At 52.3% G+C, this 19,356-nt stretch overlaps 1 pseudogene across 1 annotated transcript; it reads left to right on the forward strand.

Moving 5' to 3' along the window:
* Window positions 1–9,980: 9,980 nt before the first annotated feature.
* LOC309604097 (olfactory receptor 6E1-like) lies at window positions 9,981–10,928 on the forward strand (annotated as a pseudogene). The gene has a single exon. The product of its transcript is annotated as an olfactory receptor 6E1-like (transcript).
* Window positions 10,929–19,356: the final 8,428 nt, after the last annotated feature.

The raw sequence follows: 19,356 nt of genomic DNA on the forward strand, positions 1-19,356 counted from the left end.
AGCCCTGCCCATCCTCGCCCATCCCCCGGCAGGGCAGGGGCCCTGCTATAGACCCATGGGGCAGATAAGGGGCAGCTCCAGGTGGCGAGGAAACATGGCAGCTGCTCCAAGGTCAGACAAGGCAGAGAATGGCCCAGGGGCCAGAGGGGCATGAGCTCTGTCTCCAAAAGGATGATGCAAGGGTGACGCTGCCCCAGATAATCTCCACAGCAATGTTGCCCTCACTGGGGATGTGGCGGTCGTGCCTGGACAGTGCAATGGGGCTGTGCTGTCAGACCAGTCCTGGGCTGGCCAAAGGAACAGGTTTGGGGGAGCACAGTGGGGTCCCATTGCCCCTCTGCCTGTCCCTGTGCCAGCCCTGCCTCTGTCCCCAGGCTCCAGGAGGGCTCAGGAGCTGTTCCCCGAGGCCGTGTATGAGGAGATTGGTTACAGCCCAGTGTGGGAGAAGCAGGCAAGGTTTGGTCACTCAGGTGGGTGTGGGTCCTCCCTGCAGGCCCATCTGCAGGACCCTTTCCCCTGGCCCCAACACAGGGCTGATCCCCTGAAGCCTCCCAGCCCATGGTCCCTGCAGCGCTGGGGCCGTGTGGTCTGTGGGGAGAGCATCCAGGTCCTGGGCCCGGACGAGGAGCTTCCTCCCAATCAGCTTGGCCCATCCCAGCTGGACAGCCCCTCTCTTCCTGCCCCTGCACCCCATGTGACACCCGAGGAGTGAGGGAAGGGGCTGCGCTAGGGCAGCTCTGGGAGCACCTTTGAGACGGTGTTTGTCCAGGGGGAGCAGGGTGATTCCCAGCCCTCCTCCCCATGCAGCCCCAGCTCTGTGGGTCCCCCTTCCCCAGCAGCACTGACCATGAGACAGGTCCGTGGGGCTCGCTCCCTAACACCCGCTGTGCTTCTCTCCAGGCTCCTATTCAGAGGAGTCCCTGACGAAGCTGCAGCCCTCCCCTGCGGACAGCGAGGAGGAGGATGGTGTGGGATCAGCACCAGGTAACGGAGGCAGGAAGGGGCTGATGTCCCTGCAGCCATGTGATGGACTAAAGGTGTCACCATCAGAGATGGGGAGGACATGGGGGCTTCCTGTGGTGCTGCCACCACCAGTGTGTCAGCCCTGTGTCCCTGCGCATCCTCCCATCCTCTGCTCTGCAGGACGTGTCTTCTCACTGTCACCAGCTGCCCTCTCCTTTCAGATGTTCTTGTCCTGCCCGGAGGTGACCCAGTGGATGGTTATGATGATGCCAGGGAGGTTTCTGACCCTGGGGATGATGCTGCCCCGGGCAGGGAGCTTGGGAAATGCCCAGGGCACCAGCGGAGGGAGCAGGGCCCAGGGATGCACTCGGAGGTGAGAGGGAAAGATAGCGCTGCCGGTTCCTGGGGTGCCATCCCTGGTGCCACCCACGTCGCTACCGTACTGACACCCAAAGCTCCTGGGAAGGGGGAACCTGACCCAGGAGTAGTCCTTGGAGGGACTAGGGGTGGGAGAAGGAGCTGAATGTGGTGAGGAGGGGGGAGGAAGGTGATGTACAGACCCCATGGGGTGAACTGCAATGCCCTGCCTTGCTGCTTTCAGGGGGCAGCCTGCACTCCCGGAGAAGTGCTGGGGTCCCTGGAGCTGAAGGAGACACCTCGTCCGTGTCCCTGGGGAGCATGGGCTATGATGATGCTGAAGAGGTGTCTCTGGCACATCCCCGTGAGGACACAAAGGCTGTGACAGCGGAGCTTGTTGCCCAACAGTCCCTGAGCCCCAGGCCAGGAGAGCCCATCCCTGCTGTGCAGCTGGGTGCAGGCAGGAGGGAGGAGAGGCCTGTGCAGCTGGGAGAGCTGTGAGCACCAGGGAACCGTCTCCCTTTACCACGGGCAGCAGAAATGGCTGGGAGTTTCCTCTATTTTTATTCCCATTTTCACACTGTGCATCCATATTGGTTCTTATTAAAAGTCTCTGGGGGCTTTGACCCAGAGCTGCTGCTTGCCTGCCCAGGTGTCGGGTCATCTCCCTGAGGCTGATCAGGGGGAGCAGAGAACAAAGACACAGTGGTAGGGAAGGGGTGCGTCTCAGGGACAGCAGGCTCGGGGTCAGGCTGTGGGGCTGCAAGAGCCCCTGGTGCCTGGGGAATGATCCTGCTGACAGAGCCATTTCCATCCTGCTGGCCACAGGCAGTTTCTAGTCAAAATGGCTCTCTGATAGGTGCCATGATGCCCCCCAGCGGGAGCACCCATTTCCTCACCCTGGGGTTTCCAGCTGCTCTTTCCCCCAGGCCCTGCCTGGGCCACACTGGCCCCACAGTGCAGAGGCCATGACAGAGCTGCCATGTCAGGGTAAGCCCTGGGTTGTTGCCCCACAGAAGCGAGCCCTAAGGTGGCCGCAGTGCCCTGAACACCCCAGCCAGCCCCAACGGGGATCATGGCCCATGGCTTACCACCCATAAAGGTTAGGAGGCAGCTGTGCTCCACACTGCCCCAGCACAGGGTGCAGAGCCACTTTCCGGGACACGAGGGGCTGGAATTCCCTCTCCTCATGCTCTGCCAGGACCCCAGTCTCCATGGGCTGTTCCTGCTCTCTTGGGCCCTCACAGACCCCCGAGCACTCTTGTCACAGCCACAGAGCTGCCTTCTTCCTGAGCAGGGGCTGTAAGGCCCCATGGCAGCCCTGGGACCCCCTCCTCCTGCTCCCCTCCAGCCCCCACCCCTGCCCTCCTGCTGCCTCGCCAGGGGTGTCAGTTTTGGTTTGTGTCGGGGCAGTACTTGTGTGCAGGTACAGGGGGGATGGGGGCATCTTTCCCTCAGCGCTGTTGGAGGGCCGGGGGATGGAGAAAGGATCCCCATGAGATGTGTGCTGCAGCCAAAAGCCGTGGTCTAGCCCCTGGCCTGGAGAAGGGCCCATGCAGGAGGATGCTCATGTGGGCATGTTTCCATGGCAGAGGAGATTTTGTGTCCCTCCCCTAAAACAGGTGCTGCTGGGAGCTGAGCCCGGGTCCCTCTCCCTTGGCTGGGGCTTTCACCAGCCCCTGCGCCCATGGGCAGAAAAACTTCTTACACAGGAGACAGGCGGGGAGAAGGTTTCACACTTGGGCAGGACCTGGAGCCTAGACTGCCTTCCCTGCTCCCACTGGTGGGTCTCCACACCCCTCCAGCTCTTCCCTAAAAGGCTCTTCTGCTGCAGGCTGGAAGGTGGGTTGGCTCCCTGTGGGGAGTTGCTGCAGCTCAGTACTGCTGCCAACAGCAGGATCTGGCCCTAGAGGAGAAGAGGGCAGGAGGCGGCTGTCACCAACATCCTCTCCCACTTCCGCATTGCCCCATTCCCTGCTGGGAGCTCCTCCACCCCTGGGGGGACCCTGGAGGGATCTGGAGGAAGCCCAGGCTCACACATCCCTCTGCTCCATACTCTGGAGCCTTCCTGCTGGCAGCCCCCATGGGAGAGCAGCGTTCCCAGGGCGAGACTCCCACGGTAATGGGTGACATAACATGGGCATTGCAAGCACAGCCTCCATCCCCTGGAAAACTCCCACTGGGATAAGCTCCAGCCCTGGCATTCTTGGACGTGAACAGTCTGGCCCTGTGGGCTGGGTCCATTCTATGCAGCAAAGCAGGATTGTCACTGTGCCCCAGATCTGTGCTTGCTCCTGCAGCTCCTGAGGACCTACCTGAGGGGGGTCACAGTGAGACCCCCGACTCTCAGCACTGCTGCCCCACGCTGGGCAGAGCACGGCTGTGGAAAGCCCCCGGGAGAGCAGCCTTATTTCTCTAAGTTTGGGCTCACTGTTCCCGGGGCTGAGCACCCTGCAGTGAAAGGCCGTGTCTCACACTCTGTTTTGGTTGCGGGTGTTTTAGCTGCGGGACCAGCCAAGGCACCATCTGCCCCTTCCCACCTTTGCACAGCTGTGGACAGGCCTGTGCCTCCCTGATCCCACCAGCGCAGCATCAAAAGAGACACCAAACACCCCAAGAACAAGAGGTGGGCACCAGCCCCATGTCTGTGAGCTGTGTCTGACCTCAGGAGCTCCACATGCCCTGAGCTGAGGCTCTGCTTAAGCCAGTGGTGATGGTGGAAGCAGAAGCACTTGGAGACAGGGTCAGGATAAGAAATGTCAAAGCTGGGAGTCCCACAGCCCTGCCCAGGCTCGTCCAACTCAGACAGCCCTCCCTGCTGGCACAGAGGAGTGCTTCCCATGTGGTATGGGATCTCCAGCTGGAGACAGGACAATGTCAGACCCTTATCCCTGGAAAGCCACCAGGGCAGTGTGGCCCTGATCCCAAAGGACGCCTGGGCTGGACCAGCACCCTCACACCACATCTCTCAGTGTAGCCAGAAATGATTCCTAGTGTGCTGCTGACACCTCTCCCCTCCCTGAAGTCTCCCCACACTCTGCTGCCAAGCATTGTCCCTGGGCGGTGGGGTGGGTCTGTGGTGCAGGGCAGTGACCTGAGCTCAGGTCCAGCACAGCTGCCTGCTTCTCCTCCAAGAGGGGGCTCAGCAGAGGCAGCGCACACAGCCCTCCCACAGCCCTCCTCACCTCACAGGCAAGCCCTGGGTGGGCAGGGTGGACCCACAGGGCCTGGAGAGGACCAGTGCCCGAGATCCAGCCTGCACCTGCCTGAGTCTGGGGAGTCAGGGCAAAAGTACCCCTGGAGATGCTGGGGATTGAACCCAGGACCTCCCACATGCAAAGCAGGTGCTCTGCCACTGAGCTACATCCCCTTGACCCCTGCCAGCATGGGAGGCACTCTCCTCCCGTGATGTGCCCATGACAAGTCCTGTATTCCCCTGGGTGCCCAGGGACTCTCTGCAGTAAAGGGCACTTGAATCCTTCTGAGATGGGGGAAGTTGGGGCCTGATCCTGGCACAGGGCTGCACTGCAGAGCGCTGCCCTTCAAGGTCTCTGCAGGGCAATGGGGAAGAAGGAGGCTCTTGCTGCAGGTGCTGCTCCCACACTCTGGCCCACTCCGGGATGGGTCAATGGAGAGGAGCCTCCTCTGCCACCCAGAGCAACAGCCGTCTATGCCACATCTGTCCCCAACTCTGCAGCAGCAGATGTGCAACAGGGTGAGGGAAATGCCCTCCCTGGACTGGTGTGCCCCCAGCCTCCAATGGCATCCCAGGGCATGCCATGGAGGGCACATGGAGGCAGAAATCTTATACCCCCTCCTCCAGACACCGGGCCTCCCCCTGCACCCCTCTGTTCCCCAGCAGCCCTGCAGGTGAGGTGAACAGCAGGCTTCCATCTCCATGGGGCTGGGGATGGGCGTTGGGCTCAGGGACCTTCCCATTCCTTCAGCACTGAGGTCTGTCCTGACAGCGAAGCCGTGTCCGGGGACAGCCCTGGCTGGGGTGCCTGTGGCAGGGTGGGTGAGCGTGCTCAGCTCTTAACCCAGAGGTTGATGGTTGGACCACACGCAGGGATGGTGTCCTCAGGGTGGTACAGCTGGGGTACTTGTGTTGCCCAGTGCCATAGATTTTTCCCTGCTGAGCCCCTGCCTAGCAGAGAGGGTTTAGGGGAATCAAAACCAGAGCACAGTCACTGTGACCTTCTGGAGTCGTTGAGTGGAGTTAAGGGGATGGGCTGCTCATCGATTCTGCTTTGTCCACATGGCCCCAAAGCCCATCTTCAGTAATGACTCTCCCGTTCTTGCTGAAGAAAGACCTGGAAGGACTGCTCTTTTGGAGCACTGATAATCCCACAGGCACTACCCCTGCAGCCAAGCATTTTCAAGCTCACGCTCAAAGCTGACAAGACAGTAACTCTGCTTGGACAGACAGTCTCTGCCAGGTGGCATGGATGCTGCTGATTCCCCACTCCAGAGTGGCAGAGGCTGGATCCCCTTCTCAGGACAGACTTCTTGCCAGGAAGCCACAGCCAGGGGGGTGCCTCACCTGGTTCTTACTGGCACTTCACTCAGCATCCGTTTTGGTGGATATTTCTTTTTTTATTGTGGCTACTCTTTCCACACACAGGAATGACAGAAAACCAAACATTTCATAAAAGCTTGTCATAAAGCCCTCGTTATAGACAGCAAGTCCATCAAATCTGGAGGGAGCCAGGAACATTGCCATAAGCACCAAGAAGATCCAAGAAGCTCAATGCGTCTTCTCACTTCTTCAGTCACTCTCACTTCTCAGTTCTTCAAGTGCATCAAATTCTTGCAACCATGATTTGAGCCTGGAAGTGGGAAGGGATTTATGACTGTGGGTGGCAGAGGAATAAGTGTGTTGTGGGAGTATGTCAGGGCTGAAGGCCCTTGCGCAAATCAGGGACGATGGAGACGTTTCCATCTTGTGCGCATGCCTCAGCCTAGGAAATGGGGAAAGCCCGCTGCTGGGGGTGGATGTTCTCAATCATGCCCCATGAGCATGACCTCGCTCTCTTTTGCAAGAAAGAAGAAAACAGGAGGACTCAGGTTGCAATATCTAAGTCAGCCAGTGGGAAACAAATAAGTAATTACATTGGGGGAGGGGGGCTGGAGGGGCGTCAGATTAGGAGAAGGAAAGAAGTGGGAAGTAATGATTTCTGTGTTAAAAAATTTGGGAAGCTGAGACCCAGCTCAGGTATCCTTCTTCTGAAGAAGGATCTACTTTTTTTTTTTTTTTTTCAGAGGGGCTGGCCCTATCAGACTAGCTTTCACAGTTCTCCTCTGCTAGACAGCGCAGAGAACAGGAGGGATGGGATTCATCTACTCAGATTTAGACATGTCCAGTGGAAGGGCTTGATTCAACTTCCCCCTTCTCACTGTCAATATGAAGATGTCCTGAGGAATCCCAGACACGCAGGAACCCCACCCTCAGCTTGACTGGGTAATGGAAGAGAAAACAACTTGTTTAGAGTAAGTTTTCTGCCACTCCTGGGCAGGTGTGGCATTTCAACAGCTCCCACTTGCAGGACCACAATTGTGCTTACTTTAAAGAAAGAAGCAAGCCAGGGAAGTTTTTTACACTCTTCAGCACCAGACCTGTATTTCCTTAAGACACAAGTTCTCTTTTCCCGCTTCTCATTCCCCAAACAGTCCCCAGATTCTGCACTTCTAAAGATATACCTGGTACACAAAATATGCACTTCTGAGTTGTCCACACTTGACACAACCACAACCTGTTTATTCTTGGTGGATCACAACTAGTAGGAGCTCTCGATGCAGGCCACAGTCTTTCTGAGGGCATTTCCAAGAGCCCCCTTGACTTGCCTGTTCCGCAGGCTGTAGAGGAGTGGATTGGCCATGGGCGTGAGGATGGTGTAGAAAAAGAATAGCACTCTATTGAGCTGCCTCAGTGAGGCTGTTCTGGGTATCATACAGACAATAATGAGGGTACCATAGAAAACAGTGACCATGCTGAGGTGAGAGGAGCAGGTGGAGAAGGCCTCCCCGTGGTGGCTGGGATCCTCAGGAACGCAGCTGTGATGCAGATATAGGATACCAAGGTGAACACAAATGGGAAGACCACATCCAGAAAGCAGATGATGAAAGTAACCAGTCTAAGCACCGTGGTGTCACTGCAGGCGAGCTCCAGCAATGGGGCAAAGTCACAGAAGAAGTGATCAATTGCATTGGGACCACAGAAGTGTAACTTGGAAAGTAGCCTGGTGACTCTGGTAGACATTAGTAATCCTGCTAGCCAAGACCCAGCCGCCAGCTGGAGACAGAGCTTCTGCTGCATGAGGCTGGCATAGAGCAGGGGGTGGCATATGGCCAAGTACCGATCCTAGGACATGGTGGCCAGCAGATGACACTCGGTACCTGCACAACAGGCAAAGAAAAAGAATTGTGTCATGCAACCTTGAGCAGAAACGGTTCTGTCCCTGGTTAGGAAGCTGGCCAGCAGCCTGGGCAGGATAGTGGAGGTATAGCAGATTGCCATGCTGGAGAAATTATGCATCTGCTCTGAGGCCCACGAAAGAAGGACGAGGAAAACTAAGAAAAGGTAAAGGAAGGTTGACAAAGGTAACAAGACAAATTTCACCAAGCACGATATTAGTTACCCTTGCCACACGTTCAGCTGACCGGGTACCAAAATGGATTCTCACAACCATACCAGAGCGAGAATATTTTTCCTGAAGGCCTTTTCAGTCCTTTACGAGTTGAAAACCCTCCTTTTCACACTGCTGCTGGTGATTTCTCTGCTCGCTGTCATGGGGAATGCAGTCACCATTGCCATCCTTTGGCTCCACCACTAGTGCCACACCCCCAGGCATCCCTTCCGCAGCACCTTGTCCTTCTTGGATATTTGGTTCACTCTGGTCATTCCCCCTAACATGTTTGTCAGTCTCATGCTGGAGATCAAGATATCTCTGAAGCTGCTTACAAGTCCCTTCTTCTCCATCAGCACAGCTGAGTTTAACCTATGTGTTGTGATGTGTTTCGACTGCTGCAGGGCCATTTGCAGCCCCTCACACGACTCTGTCCTTACCAACTCCTGGCTGTGCCCCATGCTCATCTTTAGCTGCTGGGGAATGGCATCTCTCTCCATGCTCAGCCCCACCATCCTGTATGCCATTAGACCCTCTGTGCCCACTGTAGAGACTGCTGCTTCTCCGGCATCATCCCTTTGCTGAGAGCAGCCCGCGTGGGCACCAGCTACTATGAAACATGAGCATTGCTCTCTTCTCCACTGTGTTGCTGAGCTCCTTCACACTGACTACTGTGGTTTATGCCTACATTATATGCACTGTCCTGAGGATAACCTCTGTGCAAAGCCACACTAAGGCCTTCTTCACCTGGATACCCTTCACCTGCATACCCTATCTTTCTTCACTCACTATGGCATATGCTGGCTGCATGCTTGACAATGCGGGGCCTGAAGAGAAGCTGCTTTGTTTGAAGATCTGTTTCACTGCTTCAAACCCACCATCTCTTCCTCTCCCTCTCCTCCCCTTGCACTTGGAATCATCCTTCTTTTGGAGTCATCTGCTCTGCTCCTTTCCATGTCTAAAAACAAATACAAAGATGAAGGGAAAAACGTCAGTCTTTATTGCATATAGTTTTCTTGTGCTTCCTTCTGTTAGATGTCTATTTTGATTAAAAAAAACCAAACAAACAACAAACCCTTAATAAATCAGTGATTTGAGACTTGAATAGCGAGTTTCATCTACTTGGCTGCAGGTGCCTGTGAGAACTGGTTTTCCCCAGGCTCCCTCTAGAGTCAAAGGAAACAAGAGAAAACGCTAGAGGCTCGTTCCTCCCAGCCTATAATTGGCATGCAAAAGAAAGGTTACAAATCTCTTCCAGATGCTCGTCTCTTGCTCTGCATTTAGGTAAGGATATTTGATGGCAATAGCAATGAGTAACTGTTTGGAAGCAACCGTGTTTCGGTGCAGACGGATGTCAGATGAGATTGTGTGACAGACCGTGTGGAGTCATCGTACCTTTCAGTCATTATTTAGAGTACAAAAGAAGACAAGTTATACTTAGTCCCTATTCCACCCCCTCCCCCTCTCCTGAAGAAACAGAGAGCAAGAAGGTGTGGAAGGAAGCAGGGGATTACAAAAGAGATACTGGATATTACTTATTTTGAAAACATGAGACTCTCAGGGATTCCTAGCGCAAAAAGGCAAGTACCTCTGAAAAGCAGAAAGAATAGCTTTCAACATATATATTTGATTTTATTTGATTTCATTTATTTGATAAGAGAGATGAGTTTGGCACATAGGTGTGACAGATGTTTGCAATAGGTCTGAGTGACTGTGGAATTTGCCAGGAATGGGGTGAAATAGCTCGCAGCCTCTTTAAAATCTTCTGTTCTGGAGAAAGAATCCTTTGGGAGAGTTTGAGAAAGGTAGAAAGATGACAACAAATTCTCTGAGGGCTTGAACTGAAATGTAAAACAGAAAAATCAGGGCGTGAGAAAGGCTTGAAGGTCTCTCTCTCTCTCTGTGCTATATAGGAGGAAGACCGCAAGAAAGGAAAGAAGCAGAGAAGGAAGGATTCCTTTCGTCCAGACTGTGAAATAATCACACTTGGGTTTTGCCATCTTCCTGTCTCGGCAGGGTGAACTGAAATTCAGCATGGGAGCAGAAAATGAAACTGCAGTTACTGAGTTCATCCTAGAGGGTTTCTCAGGGCTTCATCAAAGCCTACAGCTATTTCTCTCTCTGCTCCTTCTGCTCATATACCTGACAACAATGATGGGGAACGCAACCATCATTTTCCTCGTGTATGTGGATCACCGCCTGCAAACCCCCATGTACTTTTTCATCAGCAATCTGGCCTTCCTGGAAATCTGGTTCACATCCTCCACAAGCGTCAAATTGTTTGTAATCCTGAGTTCTGTTAGGAGAACAATCTCACTTATCAGCTGCTTTGCCCAGTCCTGTTTCTATTTTGCCCTGGGCTGTATAGAGTTTGTTCTACTTGTTGTCATGTCCTTTGACCGCTACGTTGCCATCTGCTAGCCTTTGCGTTATGTTGCCATCATGAAGCCTCAGCTCTGCATCCACCTGGTTGTTGCTGCTTGGATCATTGGCATCACAGTCTTGAGTTACCATCTGGTCCTCCTCTACAAGCTGACTTTCTGTGGCTCAAACAAGATCTACCATTTTTTTTGTGACAACTCCCCCTTGTTCACATTGTCCTGCTCTGACACCAGCCTGCTTTGGAAAACAGACTCTGTTTTATCCTCAGCTGTCATACTGGGTTCCTTATGTTTAACTCTGGCATTTTACATGGGCATCCTTTTCTGTATTCTACACCTGCCAGCAGCTGCTGGGAGGAAAAAAGCTTTTACTACATGTTCTTCCCACCTCACCACCTTGGCCATTGCATATGGGAGCTGCATTGCTCTCTATGTGCATCCTTCCAGAGGTGTTTCCCTTGAGACAAACAGAATTGTGGCTTTGCTGAACACTGTCCTGTACCCACTCTTAAATCCATTCATCTACAGTCTTAGAAACAAGACTGTGATACTGGCCCCGAACAAAGCCATTGCCCGTGCAACAACACAGCTTTTCCCCTAATCCTGATGCATTTCTGGACAGCAATTCCAATGAGCTGCTATGTTAAATATGCTAAATAATACCAGTGCATAGGTATGTAACCTGCAAATACCGATGCCTCAGGAGATGCGTGTTCTTGTTGGGTTGTGTTAGGTTAAGTGAGAAGAAGCTCATCTGCACACACAAAGAAGGCACTACCGATGGCAGGAGGAGTAACTCAGTCAACACCCTGCCCCAGCTGCTCCCAGAGCCATCACGGGAGAGCCACCAGCTCATCAAGAGCCCATCTCCACAAAGCGAGAAGAGCACAGAGGCACAGTGGCAGGTGGGAACCCAAAGGACAGGCTCCTGAGGAAGGAACATCTTGTCCCAGCTCCTTCCAGGGCTGCCCTGGGAGAGCCGTCAGCCCCGTTGTCCAGGTGTGAAACCCACCAAGAGGAGTCACTGCGAGCAGCTCTCTGGATCACCATTTGGACTAAGGGAATTGTCGCCTAGGGGCGTAGGACACATTATGGGAGGCAGGGGAAGAGCATTTTTGGATTGCACAGGACTTATTACGGGAAGTGTAGGGGAGGACCCCGACCAGTGCAGTCTGTCCTGTCTCCTCATTAAACTTAATTTCTGGCTCATTCCTGTGGGGGGGAATCTCTCTTCTGCGTGAACATGTGAGCACAAGGGGGTGAGTGCAGCAACTGGAGAAGGACCAGGGGGTCAGACAGCCCGTATGTCATTAGTGCCAGCAACCGAGAGACCAGAGTGACTGGACTTAAGAGTTTGTGTGTGTGCGTGCGTGCGTGCGTGCGTGTGTGTGTGACTGGGGTGGTCTGTAGCAGCATCTGGAATGGGGTTGGAGCCTCAGGGGACTCATATGTCCAGGTGCGTGCACCTGGGGAGGCTGGTATCGGGGGCAGCTACTGAGGAGACTGAGCATCTGAGCCCAGCTGCTGGAGGGATCCACCCTGTACAGGTACATATATAGAACAGAATAGAAGAGAATAGAATAGAATAGTCCATTTGGAAGGGACCTACAATGATCACTTTGTCCAATACCTGGCCACTTCAGGTCTGACCAAAAGATAAATCATGTTATTAAGGGCATTGTCCAAATGCCTCTTAAACACTGACACGCATGGGGCATCAACCACTTCTCTAGGAAGTCTGTTCCAGTGTTTGATCACCCTCTTGGTAAAGCAATGCTTCCTAATGTCCTGTCTAAACCTCCCCTGGTGCAGCTTTGAACCATTTCCCTGCTTCCTGTCGCTGGATCCCAGGGAGAAGCAATCAACACCTCCCGCTCCACTTCCCCTCCTCAGGAAGCTGTAGAGGGCAATGAGGGCACCCCTCCGCCTCCCTTTCTCCAAACTAGACAAGCCCAGTGTCCTCAGCAGCTCCTCGGAGGACATTTCTTCCAGCCCTTTCACCAGCTTTGGTGCCCTCCTGTGGACACATTCAAGTACCTTACATCCCTCTTCAGTTGTGGGGCCCAGAACTGCACACAGTACTCCAAGTGAGTCTGCACCACTGCTAAATACAGCGGGATAATCCCTTGTCCTGGTTTCAGCTGGGATAGAATTAATTTTCTTCCTAGTAGCTGGTATAGTTCTGTGTTTTGGATTTAGGATGAGAACAATGTTGATAAAACACTGATGTTTTACTTGTTGCTAAGTAGTGCTTCCACCAGTCAAGTGCTTTTCAGCTTCCCATGCTCTGCCAGGTGCACAAGAATCCGGGAGGGAGTACAGCCAAGACAGATGACCCAAACTGGCCAAAGGGCTATTCCATACCATATGACGTCATGCTCAGTATAGAAACTGGAGGGAGTTGGCCAGGGGTAGGAATCGCTGCTCAGGGACGGGCTGGGCATTGGTCAGCAGGTGGTGATTGTGCATCACTTGTTTTGTATATTCTTTTTTAATTATTATTATTATTATTATTATTATTATTATTATTACTACTACTACTACTATTATTGTTGTTGTTGTTATTATTATTATTATTATTACTACTATTATTATTGTTGTTGTTGTTGTTGTTGTTATTATTATTATTATTATTGTTATTATTATTATTATTTCCCCTTCCTCTGCGGTCATATTAAACTGTCTTTACCTCAACCCATGGGTTTTACTTTCTTTTTCTGATTCTCTCCCCCATCCCACTGTGGGAGGGAGGGTGAGCGAGCGGCTGGGTGGTGCTTAGTTGCAGACTGGAGTTAAACCACAACATCCTCTCTTTTCAGCCCCTCGTTATACTGCACCCCAGGGTGCGGTTTGCCCTCTTGGCTGCCAGGGCACACTGCTGACTCCTGTTGAGCCCCCTGCCAACCAGCACCCCCAGATCCCTCTCAGCAGGGCTGCTCTCCAGCCACTCCTCTCCCAGTCTATACTTGTGCCCAGCATTATTTCATCCAAGGTGCAGAATCCGGCATTTGTTCTTGCTGAACATGGTGAGAGTTGCCTCCTCTGGGTCATGGATACAGCTGTTAGACTGCACAGGGCCCAGGAGTGTTCCCTGTGCTGCCCCATGATGCCCCAGTATGTCCCACTGGCCTTCAGGTAAGGTATGACCCCTTCACCACTGCTTTCTCAGCCCGATCATCCAACTGGTGTTTCACCCATCTGTTTGTCTGCCCTTCCAGAACGTAATGTCCTAACCTGGGTACAAGAATAGTGAGGGAGAACACGTCACAAATCTTGCTGAAGTTGAGGTGACCAACATCCACTATTGTCCCCTCATGCACAAATGCAGTTACTTCATCATGAAGGCAGTCAGCCTGGTGAGGCATGCTTTACCCTTTGAAAGTCCATGCTGACTGCTTTTGGACACATTCTTCTCTTTAAAGGTCCCAGAAATACCACCCAAGAGATATTGATGGCTTACTCCTCACCAAAGTGAGCTTGTACAGCCTGGGGTTCCCTGGGTTGCTCCTTTGCCTTCTTTCAGAGATGGGTGCAACATTGCTTTGTCCTCACTCACAAGAGACCTCTACCAATCCCATGACCTTTCAAAAGGGATATTCCACAGAAATATCAGTCTTCCCCTGTAACTTCATTACCACTATTCTGCCTGTTATATGCTGTATTTAATTTCTCTAATTGTTCGTGTATTTTCACCTGTCCTGATACAGTAAATAAGTCATCTTATTTACAATTTCCTGATACAATAAAGTCATCTTACCAGTAGACTGTCTAGACAAAGGCCCTTTCCATTCTTCTCCAGTTTTCTCCTCCCCTTACTCTTTGTTCATTCAGATACCTCTCACCTATGCTGCTGCTTTGAGCTTCAGGGACTAAAAGCTTCCCTGTCCTTCAGTAGGACAAGTGGCTGTTTAGCCAATTCTTTAATTATGTTTATCTCTAACTTTCTGTAACTATGTATCTAAAACATTTCTCATAAGATTATCCCTTGTAGAAAGGCAACCTCATTACAGGTAGCTTGTAAGTAGCATATGCTTGAGGAGTGTATTGTATTGTTTCTGAAACTTTATCATGCTTTACTTTGCTTGCAAATAGGAAAAAGCCTTCTCTGCCTGTGTGCAGCCAGTTGTCTAAGGAGATGAGGTGGGAGATGGTGCAACGGAGCTGTAACACCCAGTTGCAGACTTCAGTGGAGAAGTCTGATGTAAGGAAAAGTGATGCTCTTGCAGCCTTTCAGTACTTAAAGGTAAAGTACCAAAGCTCAAAGCTCAAGGACAATAAAAAGGGCTTTTTTAAATATCTAAATAGCAAAAGGCAGGCAGGAAATAACATTGGCCCATTACTTGATGAGCAGGGTCACCTCACAAACAGGGACATAGACAAAGCAGAGACGTTTAATGCTTCCTTCGCCTCCGTCTTCAACACCGATGAAGTGTTCTCTGGGCTAGAGAACCATGACTGCAAGAACGACAAACTCCCAACCAACCCCGAACTTGTGCGGGATTTGCTGCTCCAGCTGGATAAATCAATGGGGCCGGACGGGATTCATCGGAGGGTACTTCAAGAGCTGGCTGATGTCATAGCGAGACCTCTCTCAATGATTTATCAATGCTTTTGGGAATCTGGGGAGGTCTCAGTTGACTGGAAGCTGGCAAATGTTGTCCCAGTCTTCAAGAAGGGCAACAGGGATGACCCTGGTAACCACAGGCCTGTCAGTCTCACCTCTGTGCCCGGCAAAATGAGGGAGAAAATTCTTCTGGGAGTTATTGAAAAACACCTGAAAGACAACGCAGTCATTGGTCCCAGCCAGCATGGGTTGACGAGGAGAAAGCCCTGCTTGACAAACTTGATTTCCTTCTCTGACAAGGTTACCCACCTAGCTGACCAAGGGAAGCCAGTTGATGTCATCTTTTTGGACTTCAGTAAAGCCTTCGATACTGTCTCTCACAGTATCCTCCCGGACAAAATGTCCAGCATACAGCTGGATAAACACCTAATGCAATGGGTGAGCAATTGGCTGATGGGTCGGGCTCAAAGGGTTATAGTAAATGCGGTTACATCGGGCTGGTGACCAGCCACTAGCGGGGTTCCCCAGGGATCCATGTTGCGGCCAGTGCTTTTTAATGTCTTCATAAATTATTTGGATGCAGGACTTGAAGGACTACTATCTAAGTTTGCCAATGACACAAAATTGGGAGGAGCCGTTGACATTCTCGAGGGCAGAGAGGCCCTGCAGAGGGATCTGGAGAAATTAGAGAGCTGGGCAAGCACCAACTGTATGAAATTTATCAAGGGCAAGTGCTGGATTTTGCACCTGGGACATGGCAATCCTGGATGCACATATAGACTGGGGAACGAGAGGCTGGACAGCAGCCCCGCGGAGAGGGATCTGGGGGTTTGGGTCGACGGCAAGTTGAACATGAGCCAACAGTGTGCCTTGGCAGCCAGGAGGGCCAACCGTGTCCTGGGGTGCATCAAGCACTGTATTGCCAGCCGGGCAAGGGAGGTGATTGTCCCGCTCTACTCTGCACTGGTGCGGCCTCACCTTGAGTACTGTGTGCAGTGTTGGTTGCCACAGTACAAAAAAAAATACAAAGCTACTGGAGAGTGTCCAGAGGAGAGCCACAAAGATGGTAAAGGGTTTAGAGGGGAAGCCATATGAGGAGTGGCTGAAGTCACTTGGTCTGTTCAGCCTGGAGAAGAGGAGACTGAGGGGAGACCTCATCACGGTCTACAGCTTCCTCACAAGGGACGGAGGAGGGGCAGGTACTGATCTCTTCTCCCTGACGACCAATGATAGAACCCGAGGGAACGGCAGGAAGATATGCAGGGGAGGTTTAGGTTGGACATTAGGAAAAGGTTCTTCACCCAAAGGGTAGCGGAGCATTGGAACAAGCTCCCCCGGGAGGTAGTCACGTCGCCAAGCCTGACAAAATGCAGGTGAGAGCTACAGCTTTCTTTGCTGAGGTAAGGTGGGGTGGGGAAGGAAGGGTTCAGAGGAGTTTTACTGAGATACTGCTGCTTGGGATGTCTAGCTCACGAGACTCACCAGTGCAAGCGGCAGAGGAGCACAATTCTGCCATCAGAATGAACGTCCGTCTTCAAAGCCAGCTGGAAGAGGCAAAGCATGAACTGAAAGCCGTGAGAGAAAAGGCAGAAAGAAGTCAAAAGCTGGAGAAGGAAGATGAGGAGGCAAAGGTAGCACTCCAGAGGAAAGAAGAGGAAGGTGAATATTTGCAGAGGGCTCTGTCGCGGCTGGAGTGAGAGTGCACTTGTAAGAGCAATATGTTTATTGATAAGAAAGTTTGATAATAAATGCGACAGTGGTTTAACAAGATTCGATGGGAAGATACACTTGATTATTTGCTGCCTAGAGGACAGGGTCAGACAAGACTGTCAGGGAGACCCTCCCATTGAGTCATGAGGCTAAGAGAGGACCCCCTTGCTTTCTAAACTCCTTCTCAAAGAGGAGTCTAGGTGCGGCTGGATCCAGTCCTAGTCCCAGATTGGTCAACGGTTTATGTCTAAAGGATTATATATGTGCAATCAATCCTTTATATCACTTAGCTAAGATTTCGAAGTTTAGCATGCTGTTAGTCACTTACCGAGGATCTGTTGCGGCAAGGAATCTCTCAACCTCAAGGAGTAACCTTGAGAGGCGTCCCTGCTCAAGGGGAGATCCTGGCATGCAGCCTGCTGCCATGCAGGAGAGCTCAAAGGGCTCTTGGGCTGCTCACTATTTATGGGGGTAAGATGACTAACTCCTAGTCCTATTCACATACCAACTCCGTATGTTAGTTTCTTCCAAATCTAGCTTGAGCTGGACACTGACCAGCACTGCGGTGAGGTAGACACATTGCCATAAATTAGCCCTTGGCTGTTGTGTTATCTGTCTCCCTGGAGGATTCGTCCCCTCCAATCTTGACGGTCAGCCTGATGACATCAGAGTCTCTCTGGAGACAAGCAATTGGTAGCAGGACACAGATGATGTCTGTCCTGTCTTCTTATATCTTATTAAATCTTTTCTTAATGATCTCTCTGTGTGATCTCACTCTGTCCTCTGTGTATGTGAAGTGGAAGGACTATGTGCCAGCTACTGGGGGGCTGACGTGGGTGGGGTGGGTGTGAGCTACTGGAGTCAACCAGGGGGTGTAGGCACTGGTGTGGGTCCTAGTGCAGCTACTGGAGTGAGTGAGGGTTCTCAGTGCAGGTACTAGAGCAAGCAGGGGTCTTGGCCACCAGGCACCAGCAAGGTTTTGGTAGCAGGGGGGCTACAGAGGTGGCTTCTGTGAGAACCATGTCCAACAGAGGCAACGCCAGCCGGCTCCAAGACTGACCCGCCGCTGGCCAAGGCCGAGCCCAGCAGTGACGGTGGTAGCGCCTCTGGGATAACAGATTTAAGAAGGGGGAAAAAAAAAAACACCAAACTGCATAACTGCAGCCAGAGAGAGGAGTGAGAAAATGTGAGGGGAACAACCCTGAAGACACCAAGGTCAGTGAAGAAGGAGGGGAGGAGGTGCTCCAGGCACCAGAGCAGAGATTCCTCTGTGGCGAAGACCATGGTGAGGCAGGCTGTCCTCCTGCAGCCCATGGAGGTCCACGCTGGAGCAGATACTCACCTGCAGCCCATGGAGGTCCATGGTGATGCAGATATCCGCCTGCAGCCCACGGAGGACACCACGCCAGAGCAGGGGGATGTCCAAAGGAGGCCGTGACCCCATGGGAAGCCCACGCTGGAGCAGTTCATGAAGAACTGTAGCCTGTGGGAAGAACCCACGTTGGAGAAGTTCATGGAGGACTGTCTGCCATGGGAGGGACCCCACACTGGAGCAGGGGAGGAGTGTGAGGAGTCCTCCCCCTGAGGAGGAAGGAGTGGCAGAGACAATGTGTGATGAACTAAACACAACCCCCATTCCCCGTGCCCCTGCGCTGCTGGTGGGAGGAGGTGGAGAAATTGTGAGTGAAGTTGAGCCTGGGAAGAAGGGAGGGGTGGGGGTAAGTTGTTTCTAGATTTCTCCTTATTTCCCATTATCCTACTCTGATTTGATTGTCAAAGTCAATAAATTAAATTATTTTTTCCAAGACAAGCCTGTTTTGCCCGTGATGGTAGTTGCTGACTGATCTCCCTGTCCTTAGCTCAATCCATGCGCCTCTCGTCACATTTTCTCTCCCCCGTTCAGCTGAGGAGGGGCAGTGATCGAGCAGCTTGGTGGGGACTGACATCCAGCCAAGGTCAACCCACCACAGCTGGCCATCTGGTAAATCCTTCCATGCATGTCTCGTGGGTCCCCAAAGTCATCGCTGTGATGGAGGGGTGGGGAAAAGTCCAGGGTCTGCTGGGGTCTGGGCATGTGTAAACCCAGCCAGGCTTGAGGAGAGAGCCCATGTGAACCTCATGAAGTTCAACAAGGCCAAGTGTGAGGTCAGGGCAATCCCCAACACCAATAAAGACTAAGGGATAAATGGATGGAGAGCAGCCCTGCCAACCAGCGCTTGGGGATATTGGTGGATGAAAAATTGGACAATGAGCCAGTAATGTGCACTTGCGGCCCAGGAAGCCAAGCGTCGCCTGGGCTGCATCAAAAGAAGCGTGGCCAGCAGGTTGAGGGAGGGGATTCTGCCCCTGTACTCTGCTCTGGTGAGACCTCATCTGGAGCACTGCTTCCAACTGTGGGGCCCCCTGTGCAAGAAGGACGTGGACCTGTTGGAGCGGGTCCAGCGGAGGCCACGGAAATGATCCGAGGGCTGGAGCACCTCTGCTAGGAAGAAAGGCTGAGAGAGTTGGGGTTGCTCAGCCTGGAGAAGAGAAGGCTCCGGGAAGACCATTTTGCGACCTTTCAATATATAAAGGGGGCTTATAAAGGAGATGGCAAGAGACTTTTTGCCAAGGCCTGTAGCAACAGGGCCAATGTTTTTAAACTGAAAGAGGGTAAATTTAGATTGAACATAAGGAAGACTTTTTTTATAATGGAGGTACTGAGACACTGGAACAGCTTACCCAGAGAAGCTGTGGCTGCCCCATCACTGGAAGC

The sequence above is a fragment of the Platalea leucorodia genome (genome assembly GCF_965183815.1).
Source record: "Platalea leucorodia genome assembly, contig: HAP1_HAP1_SCAFFOLD_344, whole genome shotgun sequence".
In the NCBI taxonomy this organism is placed as follows: domain Eukaryota; kingdom Metazoa; phylum Chordata; class Aves; order Pelecaniformes; family Threskiornithidae; genus Platalea; species Platalea leucorodia.